The sequence below is a fragment of the Camellia sinensis genome, chromosome 4 (assembly GCF_055761805.1).
Source record: "Camellia sinensis isolate YWXY chromosome 4, ASM5576180v1, whole genome shotgun sequence".
Taxonomy (NCBI): domain Eukaryota; kingdom Viridiplantae; phylum Streptophyta; class Magnoliopsida; order Ericales; family Theaceae; genus Camellia; species Camellia sinensis.
This window is the reverse complement of record NC_138964.1, coordinates 180,422,626-180,440,394: the sequence shown is the minus strand read 5'-3', so window position 1 is coordinate 180,440,394 and position 17,769 is coordinate 180,422,626.

The window sequence follows — 17,769 nt, the reverse complement described above, 5'->3', positions numbered from 1 at the left end:
AAAATCTAGTTCTCAATTTTGTGTTTGGTCATAGAGAAATAGTAGGAGACATGGTGTTTGGTGATTGGTCAGGGATATTTGTAGGTTGTCTTCCTAAACTACTATATAATTTTTATTAAACAAAATTAGACAAAAAATAAGGGCAATATTAACTTTTTTATGCAAAAAAAATAGTTTAGACTTCATAGTTTTAAACTACAGGAAAATTATGTGGAATAATAATGTTACACTCATCGCTTTTAAATACCATCGTCAATATATCATCTTATGTGTTAACTCATCATTGGTGTAACAGGTCTCACCATTCATGTTTATCTCAAATGATATGCTAACACACGAGATGGTACATTGAAGGTGGTAAGTGTAACATTATTTTTAAAGTTTAAAGGGGATAGAAATTGGTAGTGCCATAGAACTAGAGTATTAATTAATTTTGAAATATCACATGCTATTATTTGGCTAATTTTCTTCACAAATGAAAAACGCCCAACCTATTTCACCTGTAAAAAACATTTCTTACATGATTGGTTTAGATTATTTGATTAGTTTAAAGTGCGAAAACCATAAGGTGCCGTTTAGTGGCTTGAGTTGATTCCGCAAGATATGGAAACAAACATGAAAAATAAAGAAAACAAAAACACAGCCAAATTAAAATTAGTAATGTTCTTAGTCCTACACTCATGTGATGAAATTTTGCTAAAAAAAAAAAGATTTAAGTCTCGAACATTTTTCAATTAAAATTGACTATGTTTTTTGAAAAACAAAAACATATCGAAATATACTGGTTATACAAAAAAAAACACAACCAAAATAAATATCCCATGTCGCACTTTAGTTAATCTTTTTTTTTCTTTTTAAATCTTTATACAAATTTCTGATTTAAATATAACCTGTGCGGGGGTGATTTCCACACTATGAAGAAGGGTTGAACTTCGTGGATGAACAGCGTGCTTTGGGAATTGAAGACCTGCACAGAATAACAAACGGTGAGGCTACCCGACCGGGGTTTGGTCGGAAACCCCTCCGATGGTAAAGTCAGGGACTTAGGAAGAAGAAGAAGAGAGAATGGGTGTATATGTGTTAAGTGTGTGTATTTTTCGGATCCCTTCAGAGTGAATAGTGTTCACCTTTTATTGGAGAAGGTTGTTTGTCGTTCAAGTCTTTCTCTCTCCGCCATCTGTCCAACGTGTCTTATTCGTGGTCGTCTCCTATTGGAGGAGGACGACCACTCCGCCTGACACTCGGGTGCAGGTCTGTTTTGTTTGTCTCATTAGCGGACATCTCTCATTGGAAGAGGACGACCACTCCGCCTGCCATTCAGACGCAGGTCTGTCATATATGCTCCTTGTCCCTCTGCACCTCCATGTCTCCACGTTATGTTCATACAGAGGGAGAGGAGCAGAGTTGTTTGTCTCTAATGGACCCAAGAAAGATCTTCAGCGAATTGGCCTTCTCTAAGTTGGTCTGCTCTAGAACGGTTGTCCAACCAGGAGGTCCAACATGTTGCTCAACCCACTTCGGAGTGGTTCTGTCCATCCCGAAGGTCCAATATGTTGCTCAACCCACTTCGGAGTGGTTCTGTCCATCTAGAAGGTCCACCATGTTGCTCGGCCCACTTTGGAGTGACGCTCGTACATTGGGCCGAACTCCTATGATTGTCTTACTTCGGAGCAAGTGTTGGCCATAGGGCCGAGGTCCGACCTAGCTCCACCTTGGAGTGAGTGTTGCATTGGGCCTAACTCCACTTTGGAGTGACGCTTGTACATTGGGCCGAACTCCTATGATTGTCTTACTTCGGAGCAAGTGTTGGCCATAGGGCCGAGGTCCGACCTAGCTCCACCTTGGAGTGAGTGTTGCATTGGGCCTAGCACCAAGACTTGATTAATTTTCACCCACTTCATTTGCCCCCTGGCTTGCGCTTACGTTTGGCGAAGCGGAAGCCAATTCTGTCACCAACTTCGAAGTTTGGGTGATCACAACTTAATTTGAGCTCCATGAGCTGGATTAAAAATTATTGTTCGGTCTAACGTATGCGTCTGTCCAATGTTTTGTAGCTCGGTTGTGCCCCCAAACTAAATGTGTCTTCACTAGCCTCGTAATTGTCTAGCTTGGTGTTTTTTTTTTTTTTTTTCCTCAATCGGCTGAGCGTCATTGCTTGACTTGAAAAAAAATATATATGCAGAATAGTATATATATATATATATTTTTTTGCAGTGTTCGTCGATTGGGCCGAGCAACACAGCGACGCTTCAAAGCAGGCCAAGTGTGCTTTATCACAGCTTTGTTCTAATTTGAAAGACATTCGCTATCTTTTTGCTCGGTCCTACTTGTAAGAGATAAATTGGTGTTGGTCTTAATGCTTGGTCGACCAAGTCCTGCCCCTCCATTCTGCTCGGTCTCGAAGCATAGCTTGCTAACATTGCTTGGTCATGCGGATCATGCACCATTTTCTTGTTTGGACATGATTAACACGTCCATTTGTTCAGCTCGTTTCTTCATATATTAGTCGGTCGTTTTACCTTCAGCTTAAGGATTGTCTGTCACTTAGTTAGTTGGCCGTAGCAGCTTGTTTGCATAATTTTTGTTTTTCAACACCGAGTTGCTTGGTCGGCCCTAGCAGCTTTGGCGTTGCGAGTTTGCATTTTTTAATTCGGTTTCTCTACCACCAAGCTACTGTCAATGTTAGCACCTCTTCTCTTGAGAGTTGTCTAGCACATAGTCGTTATAGTCTTGGTATCGACTTCGATAATATTGACTCTCGTCGGGCACTGCACTCCTTCGACCTTTGCTTGTTGTTTGTAGTGTATTTATTTGGTAGAATGTTGCACTTCCAACTTTGTTTGTTGTCAATCTTTTGGTTGTTTACTCGAGCTATGAAACTTGGTCTTGCTTAGCTAGTTTTGACTTGCTTCCTTTGCTCGGTCCATTTTGGAGTGGATGCTAGGCGTCCAATCAACCACTATTGCTTGGTCCACTTTGGAGTGAGCATTGAGCGTCCGACCAACTTTCATTGCTCAGCCTTTGTTGCTCGGCCTAGGCATTGGGTGTCTGACCAACTTCTGCTGCTCGGCCCAGTCGTTGGGTGTCCGACCAACTTTTGTTGCTCGGCCCAAGCGTTGGGCGTCTGACCAACTTCTACTGCTTAGCCCAGGCATTGGACGTCCGATCAACTTTTGTTGCTTGGCCCAAGCGTCGGGCGTCCAACCAACTTCTATTGCTCGGCCCAGGCATTGGGCGTCCAACCAACTTTTGTTGTTCATCCCTCTTTGTAGCTCTTCCACTTCGTATCACCTTCGTTAGGCTGAGGTCCTTTTGTAATGAAACTTTAAGTTAATAAAGTATCTTCGAAATTTGCCAAGTGTTGGACTTGTAACTCGAACTTTCAATTTCTTCATGTTTATGTTGTTTGCCCCCAGCCGAGCAACAAGGATGTAGCCCTACATTGTTCGTTGTTCGACTAGACTTCGCCTTATGCCTTTGAAAAGTTAAGTTGCTCTTCCAGTCGAGCAATAATAGGGAAACCTTGCAATATTTCCCGTTTGGCCTTAATTGAATTAGTTGTCTTGCCCCCAATCGATCATCATTGTTCGGCCGTTACTTGACTCGGTTACACCTCTGTTTATCCCACTTTGGAGTGGAGAGCAAGCTTTGACCTAGCTTCTGTTCAGACTTTATTGTAGAGGGCTCGGTTTAACCTAGCTCTTGTTCGGTCCACTTCGGAGTGGCATTTGTTCGGTACACTTTGGAGTAGACGGCTAGGCTGAACCTATCTTCTTTTTGGCCTACGTTGGGTGGCCTCTATTCAACCCACCTCTTAGTGAAGGACTAGCTTCGATCTAACTTCTGTTTGGCACACTTCAGAGTGGCTTTCGTTCGTCGCACTTCGGGGTGGACAGTTAGGTTTAACCTAGCTTCTATTCGGCTTATATCGGAGTGGCCTTTGTTCGGCCCACATCGAACTAGTCAACTAGGATCAACCTAGACCTTTGTTAGGCCCACACTAAGGTGGTCGGCTGGGATCGGTCCAGACCTTTGTTAGGCCCACGTCAAGGTGGTCGACTGGGATCAGCCCAGACCTTTGTTAGGCCCACGTCAAGGTGGTCGACTGGGATCAGCCCAGACCTTTGTTAGGCCCACACTAAGGTGGTCGGCTGGGATCGATCCAGACCTTTGTTAGGCCCACGTCAAGGTGGTCGACTGGGATCAGCCCAGACCTTTGTTAGGCCCACGTCAAGGTGGTCGACTGGGATCAGCCCAGACCTTTGTTAGGTCCACACTAAGGGGGTTGGCTGGGATCGGCCTAGACCTTTGTTAGGCCCACATCAATGTAGTCGGCTGGGATTAACCCAAACTTATGTTTTGGTTGTACCATACCCTTGTTTGTTGTTTTCTCCATCAATGGAGTCTTTCCTTCCAATAAATGGAACAACTCAATTGCGAGGATATGGTAGAGCTTCACCACATCTAAACTTTGTTTCGTCAATACAGATCTCATATTTCAGAAAACTCAGGAGCATCTATCCTTTGTCATTCGTCTTCTCCATCATTGGAGTTCTTCCGTCTAGTCGGTGGGACAACTGAATAGTATTGATACAAATCTAGTATTTTGACACTGTTAGGATTATTGGTTCTTTATCATTCGTCTTCTCCAATTGGAGTCCTTCCATCTAGATGATGAGACGAGTCAGTAACAATGATGCGGTGGTGTTCCATCGTATTTGGACTTTGTTATTCGATGCAGATCTGGTCCTCCAACACTTTCATAAAATATAGTCCTTTATCGATCATCATCTCTTTCATCAGAGTCCTTTAGAATGAGGCATTAGAACGACTAAACAATAGTACAGTGGTGTACGTCGTGTCTAGACTTCATCTGTCGGTGCAGATCTGGTCTCTCTATATCCATTAGTGCAGATCTAGTTTTCTGGCACTCTTCGAAGTGTTAATTTGTTATCCTTTGTCTTCTCTGTCAACAAAGTCCTTTTCCACAGTGGCAACAAAGGTATCTCTTTCGTTCCCCTCACCAGAGCTTGTCATAGAACAGTGTGGTACTCTCTCCCTTTGGTCACGGTTGTCTCTATCAAGGGAGGTATGTTGGGGTGACTCGCCGACGATGACATGACGTTGCTCTACTACATCGGTGCTCTATTCGTTAAGGTCTGCAAGGTCTTCATGCCTTCTAGGGAATGCTGGACCGTTATCTTTGGTTCTCTCTGTCATTGGAGTCCTCTCTGCTAGCCCAGAATGGGGTGTATCTTCAATTCCCATCGTCGGAGGTCGTCACGAAGCAAGCAGTGGTTTTCCCACAGACGGCGCCAATTGTGCGGGGGTGATTTCCACACTATGAAGAAGGGTTGAACTTCGTGGATGAACAGCGTGCTTTGGGAATTGAAGACCTGCACAGAATAACAAACGGTGAGGCTACCCGACCGGGGTTTGGTCGGAAACCCCTCCGATGGTAAAGTCAGGGACTTAGGAAGAAGAAGAAGAGAGAATGGGTGTATATGTGTTAAGTGTGTGTATTTTTCGGATCCCTTCAGAGTGAATAGTGTTCACCTTTTATAGGAGAAGGTTGTTTGTCGTTCAAGTCTTTCTCTCTCCGCCATCTGTCCAACGTGTCTTATTCGTGGTCGTCTCCTATTGGAGGAGGACGACCACTCCGCCTGACACTCGGGTGCAGGTCTGTTTTGTTTGTCTCATTAGCGGACATCTCTCATTGGAAGAGGACGACCACTCCGCCTGCCATTCAGACGCAGGTCTGTCATATATGCTCCTTGTCCCTCTGCACCTCCATGTCTCCACGTTATGTTCATACAGAGGGAGAGGAGCAGAGTTGTTTGTCTCTAGTGGACCCAAGAAAGATCTTCAGCGAATTGGCCTTCTCTAAGTTGGTCTGCTCTAGAACGGTTGTCCAACCAGGAGGTCCAACATGTTGCTCAACCCACTTCGGAGTGGTTCTGTCCATCCCGAAGGTCCAATATGTTGCTCAACCCACTTCGGAGTGGTTCTGTCCATCTAGAAGGTCCACCATGTTGCTCGGCCCACTTTAGAGTGACGCTCGTACATTGGGCCGAACTCCTATGATTGTCTTACTTCGGAGCAAGTGTTGGCCATAGGGCCGAGGTCCGACCTAGCTCCACCTTGGAGTGAGTGTTGCATTGGGCCTAACTCCACTTTGGAGTGACGCTTGTACATTGGGCCGAACTCCTATGATTGTCTTACTTCGGAGCAAGTGTTGGCCATAGGGCCGAGGTCCGACCTAGCTCCACCTTGGAGTGAGTGTTGCATTGGGCCTAGCACCAAGACTTGATTAATTTTCACCCACTTCATTTGCCCCCTGGCTTGCGCTTACGTTTGGCGAAGCGGAAGCCAATTCTGTCACCAACTTCGAAGTTTGGGTGATCACAACTTAATTTGAGCTCCATGAGCTGGATTAAAAATTATTGTTCGGTCTAACGTATGCGTCTGTCCAATGTTTTGTAGCTCGGTTGTGCCCCCAAACTAAATGTGTCTTCACTAGCCTCGTAATTGTCTAGCTTGGTGTTTTTTTTTTTTTTTTTCCTCAATCGGCTGAGCGTCATTGCTTGACTTGAAAAAAAATATATATGCAGAATAGTATATATATATATATATTTTTTTGCAGTGTTCGTCGATTGGGCCGAGCAACACAGCGACGCTTCAAAGCAGGCCAAGTGTGCTTTATCACAGCTTTGTTCTAATTTGAAAGACATTCGCTATCTTTTTGCTCGGTCCTACTTGTAAGAGATAAATTGGTGTTGGTCTCAATGCTTGGTCGACCAAGTCCTGCCCCTCCATTCTGCTCGGTCTCGAAGCATAGCTTGCTAACATTGCTTGGTCATGCGGATCATGCACCATTTTCTTGTTTGGACATGATTAACACGTCCATTTGTTCAGCTCGTTTCTTCATATATTAGTCGGTCGTTTTACCTTCAGCTTAAGGATTGTCTGTCACTTAGTTAGTTGGCCGTAGCAGCTTGTTTGCATAATTTTTGTTTTTCAACACCGAGTTGCTTGGTCGGCCCTAGCAGCTTTGGCGTTGCGAGTTTGCATTTTTTAATTCGGTTTCTCTACCACCAAGCTACTGTCAATGTTAGCACCTCTTCTCTTGAGAGTTGTCTAGCACATAGTCGTTATAGTCTTGGTATCGACTTCGATAATATTGACTCTCGTCGGGCACTGCACTCCTTCGACCTTTGCTTGTTGTTTGTAGTGTATTTATTTGGTAGAATGTTGCACTTCCAACTTTGTTTGTTGTCAATCTTTTGGTTGTTTACTCGAGCTATGAAACTTGGTCTTGCTTAGCTAGTTTTGACTTGCTTCCTTTGCTCGGTCCATTTTGGAGTGGATGCTAGGCGTCCAATCAACCACTATTGCTTGGTCCACTTTGGAGTGAGCATTGAGCGTCCGACCAACTTTCATTGCTCAGCCTTTGTTGCTCGGCCTAGGCATTGGGTGTCTGACCAACTTCTGCTGCTCGGCCCAGTCGTTGGGTGTCCGACCAACTTTTGTTGCTCGGCCCAAGCGTTGGGCGTCTGACCAACTTCTACTGCTTAGCCCAGGCATTGGACGTCCGATCAACTTTTGTTGCTTGGCCCAAGCGTCGGGCGTCCAACCAACTTCTATTGCTCGGCCCAGGCATTGGGCGTCCAACCAACTTTTGTTGTTCATCCCTCTTTGTAGCTCTTCCACTTCGTATCACCTTCGTTAGGCTGAGGTCCTTTTGTAATGAAACTTTAAGTTAATAAAGTATCTTCGAAATTTGCCAAGTGTTGGACTTGTAACTCGAACTTTCAATTTCTTCATGTTTATGTTGTTTGCCCCCAGCCGAGCAACAAGGATGTAGCCCTACATTGTTCGTTGTTCGACTAGACTTCGCCTTATGCCTTTGAAAAGTTAAGTTGCTCTTCCAGTCGAGCAATAATAGGGAAACCTTGCAATATTTCCCGTTTGGCCTTAATTGAATTAGTTGTCTTGCCCCCAATCGATCATCATTGTTCGGCCGTTACTTGACTCGGTTACACCTCTGTTTATCCCACTTTGGAGTGGAGAGCAAGCTTTGACCTAGCTTCTGTTCAGACTTTATTGTAGAGGGCTCGGTTTAACCTAGCTCTTGTTCGGTCCACTTCGGAGTGGCATTTGTTCGGTACACTTTGGAGTAGACGGCTAGGCTGAACCTATCTTCTTTTTGGCCTACGTTGGGTGGCCTCTATTCAACCCACCTCTTAGTGAAGGACTAGCTTCGATCTAACTTCTGTTTGGCACACTTCAGAGTGGCTTTCGTTCGTCGCACTTCGGGGTGGACAGTTAGGTTTAACCTAGCTTCTATTCGGCTTATATCGGAGTGGCCTTTGTTCGGCCCACATCGAACTAGTCAACTAGGATCAACCTAGACCTTTGTTAGGCCCACACTAAGGTGGTCGGCTGGGATCGGTCCAGACCTTTGTTAGGCCCACGTCAAGGTGGTCGACTGGGATCAGCCCAGACCTTTGTTAGGCCCACGTCAAGGTGGTCGACTGGGATCAGCCCAGACCTTTGTTAGGCCCACACTAAGGTGGTCGGCTGGGATCGATCCAGACCTTTGTTAGGCCCACGTCAAGGTGGTCGACTGGGATCAGCCCAGACCTTTGTTAGGCCCACGTCAAGGTGGTCGACTGGGATCAGCCCAGACCTTTGTTAGGTCCACACTAAGGGGGTTGGCTGGGATCGGCCTAGACCTTTGTTAGGCCCACATCAATGTAGTCGGCTGGGATTAACCCAAACTTATGTTTTGGTTGTACCATACCCTTGTTTGTTGTTTTCTCCATCAATGGAGTCTTTCCTTCCAATAAATGGAACAACTCAATTGCGAGGATATGGTAGAGCTTCACCACATCTAAACTTTGTTTCGTCAATACAGATCTCATATTTCAGAAAACTCAGGAGCATCTATCCTTTGTCATTCGTCTTCTCCATCATTGGAGTTCTTCCGTCTAGTCGGTGGGACAACTGAATAGTATTGATACAAATCTAGTATTTTGACACTGTTAGGATTATTGGTTCTTTATCATTCGTCTTCTCCAATTGGAGTCCTTCCATCTAGATGATGAGACGAGTCAGTAACAATGATGCGGTGGTGTTCCATCGTATTTGGACTTTGTTATTCGATGCAGATCTGGTCCTCCAACACTTTCATAAAATATAGTCCTTTATCGATCATCATCTCTTTCATCAGAGTCCTTTAGAATGAGGCATTAGAACGACTAAACAATAGTACAGTGGTGTACGTCGTGTCTAGACTTCATCTGTCGGTGCAGATCTGGTCTCTCTATATCCATTAGTGCAGATCTAGTTTTCTGGCACTCTTCGAAGTGTTAATTTGTTATCCTTTGTCTTCTCTGTCAACAAAGTCCTTTTCCACAGTGGCAACAAAGGTATCTCTTTCGTTCCCCTCACCAGAGCTTGTCATAGAACAGTGTGGTACTCTCTCCCTTTGGTCACGGTTGTCTCTATCAAGGGAGCTATGTTGGGGTGACTCGCCGACGATGACATGACGTTGCTCTACTACATCGGTGCTCTATTCGTTAAGGTCTGCAAGGTCTTCATGCCTTCTAGGGAATGCTGGACCGTTATCTTTGGTTCTCTCTGTCATTGGAGTCCTCTCTGCTAGCCCAGAATGGGGTGTATCTTCAATTCCCATCGTCGGAGGTCGTCACGAAGCAAACAGTGGTTTTCCCACAGACGGCGCCAATTGTGCGGGGGTGATTTCCACACTATGAAGAAGGGTTGAACTTCGTGGATGAACAGCGTGCTTTGGGAATTGAAGACCTGCACAGAATAACAAACGGTGAGGCTACCCGACCGGGGTTTGGTCGGAAACCCCTCCGATGGTAAAGTCAGGGACTTAGGAAGAAGAAGAAGAGAGAATGGGTGTATATGTGTTAAGTGTGTGTATTTTTCGGATCCCTTCAGAGTGAATAGTGTTCACCTTTTATAGGAGAAGGTTGTTTGTCGTTCAAGTCTTTCTCTCTCCGCCATCTGTCCAACGTGTCTTATTCGTGGTCGTCTCCTATTGGAGGAGGACGACCACTCCGCCTGACACTCGGGTGCAGGTCTGTTTTGTTTGTCTCATTAGCGGACATCTCTCATTGGAAGAGGACGACCACTCCGCCTGCCATTCAGACGCAGGTCTGTCATATATGCTCCTTGTCCCTCTGCACCTCCATGTCTCCACGTTATGTTCATACAGAGGGAGAGGAGCAGAGTTGTTTGTCTCTAGTGGACCCAAGAAAGATCTTCAGCGAATTGGCCTTCTCTAAGTTGGTCTGCTCTAGAACGGTTGTCCAACCAGGAGGTCCAACATGTTGCTCAACCCACTTCGGAGTGGTTCTGTCCATCCCGAAGGTCCAATATGTTGCTCAACCCACTTCGGAGTGGTTCTGTCCATCTAGAAGGTCCACCATGTTGCTCGGCCCACTTTGGAGTGACGCTCGTACATTGGGCCGAACTCCTATGATTGTCTTACTTCGGAGCAAGTGTTGGCCATAGGGCCGAGGTCCGACCTAGCTCCACCTTGGAGTGAGTGTTGCATTGGGCCTAACTCCACTTTGGAGTGACGCTTGTACATTGGGCCGAACTCCTATGATTGTCTTACTTCGGAGCAAGTGTTGGCCATAGGGCCGAGGTCCGACCTAGCTCCACCTTGGAGTGAGTGTTGCATTGGGCCTAGCACCAAGACTTGATTAATTTTCACCCACTTCATAACCTAAGCTATGATAACAATAAAAAAAACGGGGTGATGAAGAACGGCAGAGAAGGTGGTAATGGTGGTTGCAGTAGAAAGTCGAATGTCAAACGTGAAAGAAGTGATAGTTGGGGGTGAACGTATAGTTAAGATTGAAAAGTTTGACGGTGTACAGAGAATATAGGAGGTTAGAGGATATGTTTGGAATTGTGAAGACTAATATGGAAGGTTGAAAGCGAATTTTAAATATATTAAATAAATAATAGTAAAATAATAATATAAAAATAACTAAAAGGATTATGAAACTAGAAACTCTAAAAAAATAATGTGGGTGTTTGAAAAATGGGTTTTTATGTAAGTTTTTTTAGTTGTAGGATATTATTAGAGAATTTTTTTTTTTATTGTTTGGGAAGATAGTTAGGTTTTTTGTGGTTGGATATGTGTTTGTGAGAGAAAAGGCGAAATGATTATGGGATTTAATGTGATATTTTATTTGGATTTATTTTTTTTAATTTTGCAAAAACTTTGTCTTATAGTAAAAAAAATAAAAAAAATAAATCAAAAAAAATTGTTGCCAACCCAAGTACAGTTACCCTTGAGAAGTAAAAAATTATTAAATATTTTTAAAATATCATATGGTATGACTTATATAGCACTTTTAACAAATGGAAAATGGCGGTGGTGTTTGGGAACTTAGGTTTGGGATTTTTTTTTTTATTTTTTCTTCTAAAAGATAAACTTTTTATAAAATCAAAAAAAAAATACATTCAAACAAAATATCACATCCAACTCTATAATCATTTCATCTTTTTTCTCACAAACATCGCATTCAATTACAAAAAAATCTAACTATCTTCCCAAATACAAAAAAAAAAAAATTCTCTAATAATATTCAATAACTAAAAAAACCTACATAAAAATTCACTTTCCAAACACCTACATAGTCTATTTGTAAAAAATTTACTACGTGTTTGGTTTAGAGTACATGTAACTAAATAATTAATGAGAAATTACATGTTAGTGGAGTTTTAAAAATTAATTATATATTAGTATAAAAATTTATAATTTTACTTTTTAATATTTAAAAATTAGGCCATTAATTTGAAAATATTTTCTAAATATACATTAAAATAAAATTACCCCAAACATTAGAATCGGTATGGGTATGACATATTTTTTAACCCTTTTGTTTATTACGAAAAAATATACAAAAAAAAAATAGACAAATGATATGATAAAAATAAGTCAATAAACCAATTAAAGAAATACCACACATCTCTCATTTTATCACGCCCAATTGCACTTTTCTTCAAACTTTTTTCTCTTTTTAAAATTGTTTAACACTTCATTAGAAGTGCAATTGAGAGTAATAAAATTAGGAAAGGTAACAAAACTCAAGCGAATTGGGTGCTCCCTAAACTAAGCCTAATTGCCCTTAACTAGGATTATTTTGAAAAGTTGATTAAAAGTTAATTTTTTAATTTTTTTTGGGTCATATAAATCAACTTTTAAACTATTTCCGAAAATAGGCTTAATAGTATCTGAAAATATTGCGTTCACACTTTCGGACACTAGAAAACTTTTAAATATTTTAATATTTAAATATGTTACGATTTTTTAATTTTTAATTTTTTGAATATTTTTAAATATTTTAATTTCAAAATATTACGATTTTAATTTTTTAAATTTTAAAATATTTTATAAAAATAAATTCAAACTCTATTTTATAAAAATATTTTTAAATATTTTAATTTTTTTGTTATGTATTTGGTTACGATTTGAGTATAGAGTTGTGAAAGTAGTATAGAGTTTCGAGTTATGTGTTTGGTTATGAGTTTTAAAAATAATTTCTTAATTGAGTTTCATTTTATGTGTTTGGTTAGGATTTGAGTGTAGAATTGTTTTTAAATTTAAAATATTAACATTTTAAATTATTTAATTTTTTTGAATATTTAAATTATTTAAATTTTTACGATTTAAATTTTTGAATATTTATTTTAATTTTTTAATTATTAAATTTTTTAGATTATTTAAATTATTTAAATATTTATGATTTAAATTTTTTGAATATTTATTTTGAAAAAAAATTATTTCCTTTGTAGTATTTTCAATTAAAAAATTGATTAATGTTATTTTCTATTAATAATAATTTTTTTTAATTGAATTTTAAAAAGAGTTTGGTTATAAGTGTTGATCAGAATTTTCAATTGTGTGAAAATAGTATGTTTTGTTATAAGTTATAATAATTTGAATTAAGTTTTGAAAATTCTTTCTAAAACTCATAACCAAACAAATTTTCTTACTTCACATGTCAAATCAAATTTTCAAAAATCAATTCCACACTCAATTCAAAACTCAATTCAACACTCTATTCAAAAATCATAACCAAACAAATTTTTTACACTCAAATCATAATTCCATAACTCACAAACTCAAAATACAACTCATACTCTTAAATCATATTTACAAAATTCTACCAAACACAACCCACATCTCTCATTTCATCACTCCCAATTGCACTTTTCTTCAAACTTTTTTCTCTTTTTAAAATTGTTTAACACTTCATTAGAAGTGCAATTGAGAGTAATAAAATTAGGAAAGGTAACAAAACTCAAGCTAATATGGGTGTTCCCTAAACTGAGCCTAATTGCCCTTAACTAGGATTATTTTGAAAAGTTAATTAAAAGTTAATTTTTTAATTTTTTTTGGGTCATATAAATCAACTTTTAAACTATTTCTGAAAATAGGCTTAATAGTATCTGAAAATATTGTGTTCACACTTTCCAACACTAGAAAACTTTGAATTGTTTTGGAAAGTTGGTAAAAAATTGATTTTTCAACATTTTAAAAAAAATATATGTTAAATTTTTTTTTTTTTAAATGTGGCTAAAAAATATCAAAAAATAAAAAAATTAATTTTTAATCAACTTATCAAAATAAGTCTCTTTTTTTTTACTCTCCTCTTTATTTTGGTACATCGAAATGGAATTTTCCTCCTCACTTTAACGGAAGTAAGAGAGTGAGGAATATCCGAATCCTCCGTCGCCCTTATCTGCAGCCCTTCCCTGTAGCGCCCCAAAACGACGTCGTTTTGGGGCAACTTTTCATGGAAAAAAAAAAAAAAAACTCAGAAAGGGGGAAGTGGTGGTGGCGGTTGTGTTTTTGAGTTTGATACTCTGACAATTGTTGGAGATGGAAATGGAGATGGAGTTGGATCTGGATCTCTTCCCACAACATGGGTTTGTTGGTGTAGATTCAATTGTTGATGAAGATGAAGATGGTGATCTAGGGTTTGCTGTGTAGGGTTGAGAACTGTGTTTTGATGATGATCGTTTCTTCTTCTACCGGTGACTGCTGTTGTTGTTGTTGTACTGTAACCTATTGAAATGCCCATATCTTTGTCTTGCCCTCTCAGCTCCATTTTAATTCTCTTCTTTAAAATACACTAAAACCCTTTGATCCCTTCAACTTTCTCTTTCTTTTATTTTAATCTCTTCTTAGATCATCATCATCATCATAACCTTGAAGAGTCTCTATTTTCTGAATCCAAAGCTAATCTTAAGAACAAACAACAATCAATCAAATAATCAACTAGGTAATCTAGGATTTTTAATTTGTGCTCTCTTTTTTCTTTTGATTTGGACTTGTGGATGCTAATGCTACGCCCATAAACACAGAATCAAGAGGAACAGAGAGATGAAGACCAGAAAAAAAAAAAAAAATGAAGGAGAGGGAGAGAAAGAAAGCTAGTTCATGGGTTTGAAATTTTGGGTTTGAAATTATTCTGTGTTCATGGGTTTGAAATTATTCTGTGTCCATGATGATGATGATGAAATTATTCTGTGTTCATGGGTTTGAAATTGATCAAATTTCAAACCCACCCAAAATACTCTTTTTGCTTTGCACCATTTTCCTCTTTTATTTTTGATTGAATTTTATTAATATGTTTTCCTCCTGTGTTTGATTGAAATTTCCTCTTGTGTTCATCGCCCTTACCTACCCAAAATTTCAAACCCAATCAAACCCATTTTCCTCCTGTGTTCATCGCCCTTAACTACCCAAAATTTCAAACCCAAGAACTAAAATCAAGCCCAAGAACACAGAATAATTTCGTCATCATCATCATCATCACCAAGAACTAAAATCAAGCCCAAGAACACAGAACTAAAATCAAACCCGATTGGTTTTGAACTCGAGAAGTGATCGGACTTCGTCGGAGGAAGAAGAAGAAACAGGAATGGGAAAAGAGGAAGGAAAGGTGGGTAGAGGCGACGATGGCGAAGAGGAAGGGAAGGTGGGTAGCGGCGGCGATGACGGGGAGTTGGTGGTGCTGTCTTAAACCCACCCCACCTCCTTTCTGAGTTCTGTGTTCTTTTTTTTTTTTTTTTTTGTGTCATGAAAAGTTGCCCCAAAACGACGTCGTTTTGGGGCGCTACAGGGAAGGGCTACAGATAAGGGCGACAGAGGATCCGGATTTAGAGAGTGATGCCCCAAATATAGCACTCAAATCAAATCTCTCTAGATTTGTTTCTTGCAGAATATTACCAACTTTCACACACGCACACTCTCTATCTCTTTCCATATATATACATATATATATGTAGTAGAAATTTCTTACTCTTAACATTCTTACGCACATAGAGGTCCATGGCAGTTCTGTGAGTTTTGCTCTGTTTTTTTCCATCAAAAGTATGCTTGTAAGTCTTCTTTCTTCATTCACAAATTTTGAGAAAACAAGCCATGGAGGTTGAAATCGAATTCAGATTAAAAAACCCATCAAGCGAAAAATTGTCGACAACCACAAATCGCGGAGCAGAGTGATGTACAAGATGAGAAAAGCCTGTATCATCAAGAAAACAATGGAGCTCTCAATCTTGTGCGACATCAAAGCCTTCACCATCTGTTTTGGGCCCAACAATGAGGTTGAGACATGGCCTGAAAACCCAACCCACGTCATAACTCTCATCAACACGTACAAGAATAACCGCCGAGGCAAACAACTGGTTCAAGCACAACAGTAACAACCCTCTGATCATCATCGTGGCTTAGATAACAAAATCAGGGGTTTATTGGGTTGGAATGATGGTTGGCTTTGTTGGTTGTCAAGAGAACAGTTGATGAGTTTATGGAATTGATGAAATTGAAATTATAGGAATTAACAAGAAAAATGTTCAGTAAGATGCACCACCAGTACCAACCATTAATCGAGCCACCGACGTTCGTGCCGCTTTGGCCATTCTATGGAGTTCCTGGAAGTAATGGTGGTGATGGTGGTGGTAGTGGTGGTGGTGAGTTGAGTGTGCCATTGACATGGGAGTTTAATGAGACAATGGAGGAGACTATTGCTAATGCCATGAACAATTGTGATACTAATTAGATGTGTCTGCAATTTTCTTCGCCTCTCAATGAAGTTTTGTTTGCATCAATGTATACGATGAATCCGCTGCAAATCACTAAGCCTCAGTTGCGTGAAGAAACAATCAGCAGTGACACTGACTCTCAAGCCAATCCCAGTCTGTATGTGAACATTGATTGGATTATTTAGTTGGTTTATTTACTTGCTTTTAGTTTTTTTTTTCCCTTCAAATTATGTTTTAGTAGAGTCTGAATTGTGCTTTGCACTGTTAATTGTAGGAAGTATGAGTCATCTTTTTTGTTACATTATCAGTAGTATCTCTTCTATTCTTCAATTTTAACAAACTTCTTCTTCTTTTTTTTTGAACAGAGGAAATCTTTACAACCAAAACTAAGATGCTCCCAATAAACAAATCAAAGGAGGAGGGTTTGACACCCAATTTAAAGGGAGCTCGTCATGAAGGCACGCCTGTGCTACCCAATGCGCCACTGTGTTCAAAGCCTTGGACCTCCACTGAAAGGAGAACCTGCCCTGGGTCGCCAAACGCTTGATGTCGCTAACAAACTTGGAATTATAACTTCTGTATCTATTGCCCTTAGTTATTATTGTTGATGCACTATCTGGATTCTTACTATAATTTTTGTTTTGAACAATTCTAGATAAATAGTTTAATTGAAAATTTGGCTATAAACCCCCTTTACCTTCCTTTCATTGTTAAAAGGACTAAGAAAAAAAATTATACTTTCTAAACCCCCTCATAATTATAAAATCTTGCATAAATGACAAAATTTATTATTTAAATATTTTATCAGACTATTATACCCTCACATATACACAATCCAGATACAAAACTTATCTTCTCTCTCGTCTCTCACTTCTAACCCTAGCTTCCTCCATGGCCGGAGCTGTGTCATTCCTAAGCTCCGACGATCTCTCTCTGCATCTTCTCAACTCTCCTCCTTCAACTCTCCTTCAACTGTTCATCTTATATCTCGTCTCTCTCTTCTAATCCTAGCTTCCTCCATGGTCGGAGCCGTGGAGAACTTGCAAATCGCGCTGATACATATATATATATATATATGTGTGTGTGTGTTTGTGTGTTTTGATATTTGAATTCGAATATATATATCTACATATTCCGATCTGTAATATATATATACTAGTATATACCCGTGCCTGAAGGCACGGTGTAAATAATGTTGCAATTAGAATATAATTGTAATCCCAATACTATTTAATAAATTATCAATTATCAATTATTAATTTAATATAATTGTAATCCCAACTCTTCTTGTCTTAAAAATAAATTATCAATTATAGAGATGAAATTATGCCTTCAACCTGAAAATCCCTATTTCTATACCAAGAAAATGGCATAGGCAAACAACCATTGTTGAGCTTTGGTGACCCACCACGAAACAAACTCAAAAACATCTATCTAAGTTCACAGAAACTGTGGGAGTTTCCAATCAAATGAAAGGATTTGAAATTAAACTTTATAAGAACATAGGCGAGTTTTCCAATGAAATTCAATTAATGCCCAAATAGTTTTATTTTAGTTTAATTACGTGTTTATGTGATCTTTAAATTGCTGTTATGTTATTTCATTTACAGTCAATAATAAAGCAAAAAGTTTTGCGAGCAGGTAAAGAACAAAATTTTCCAACAATCA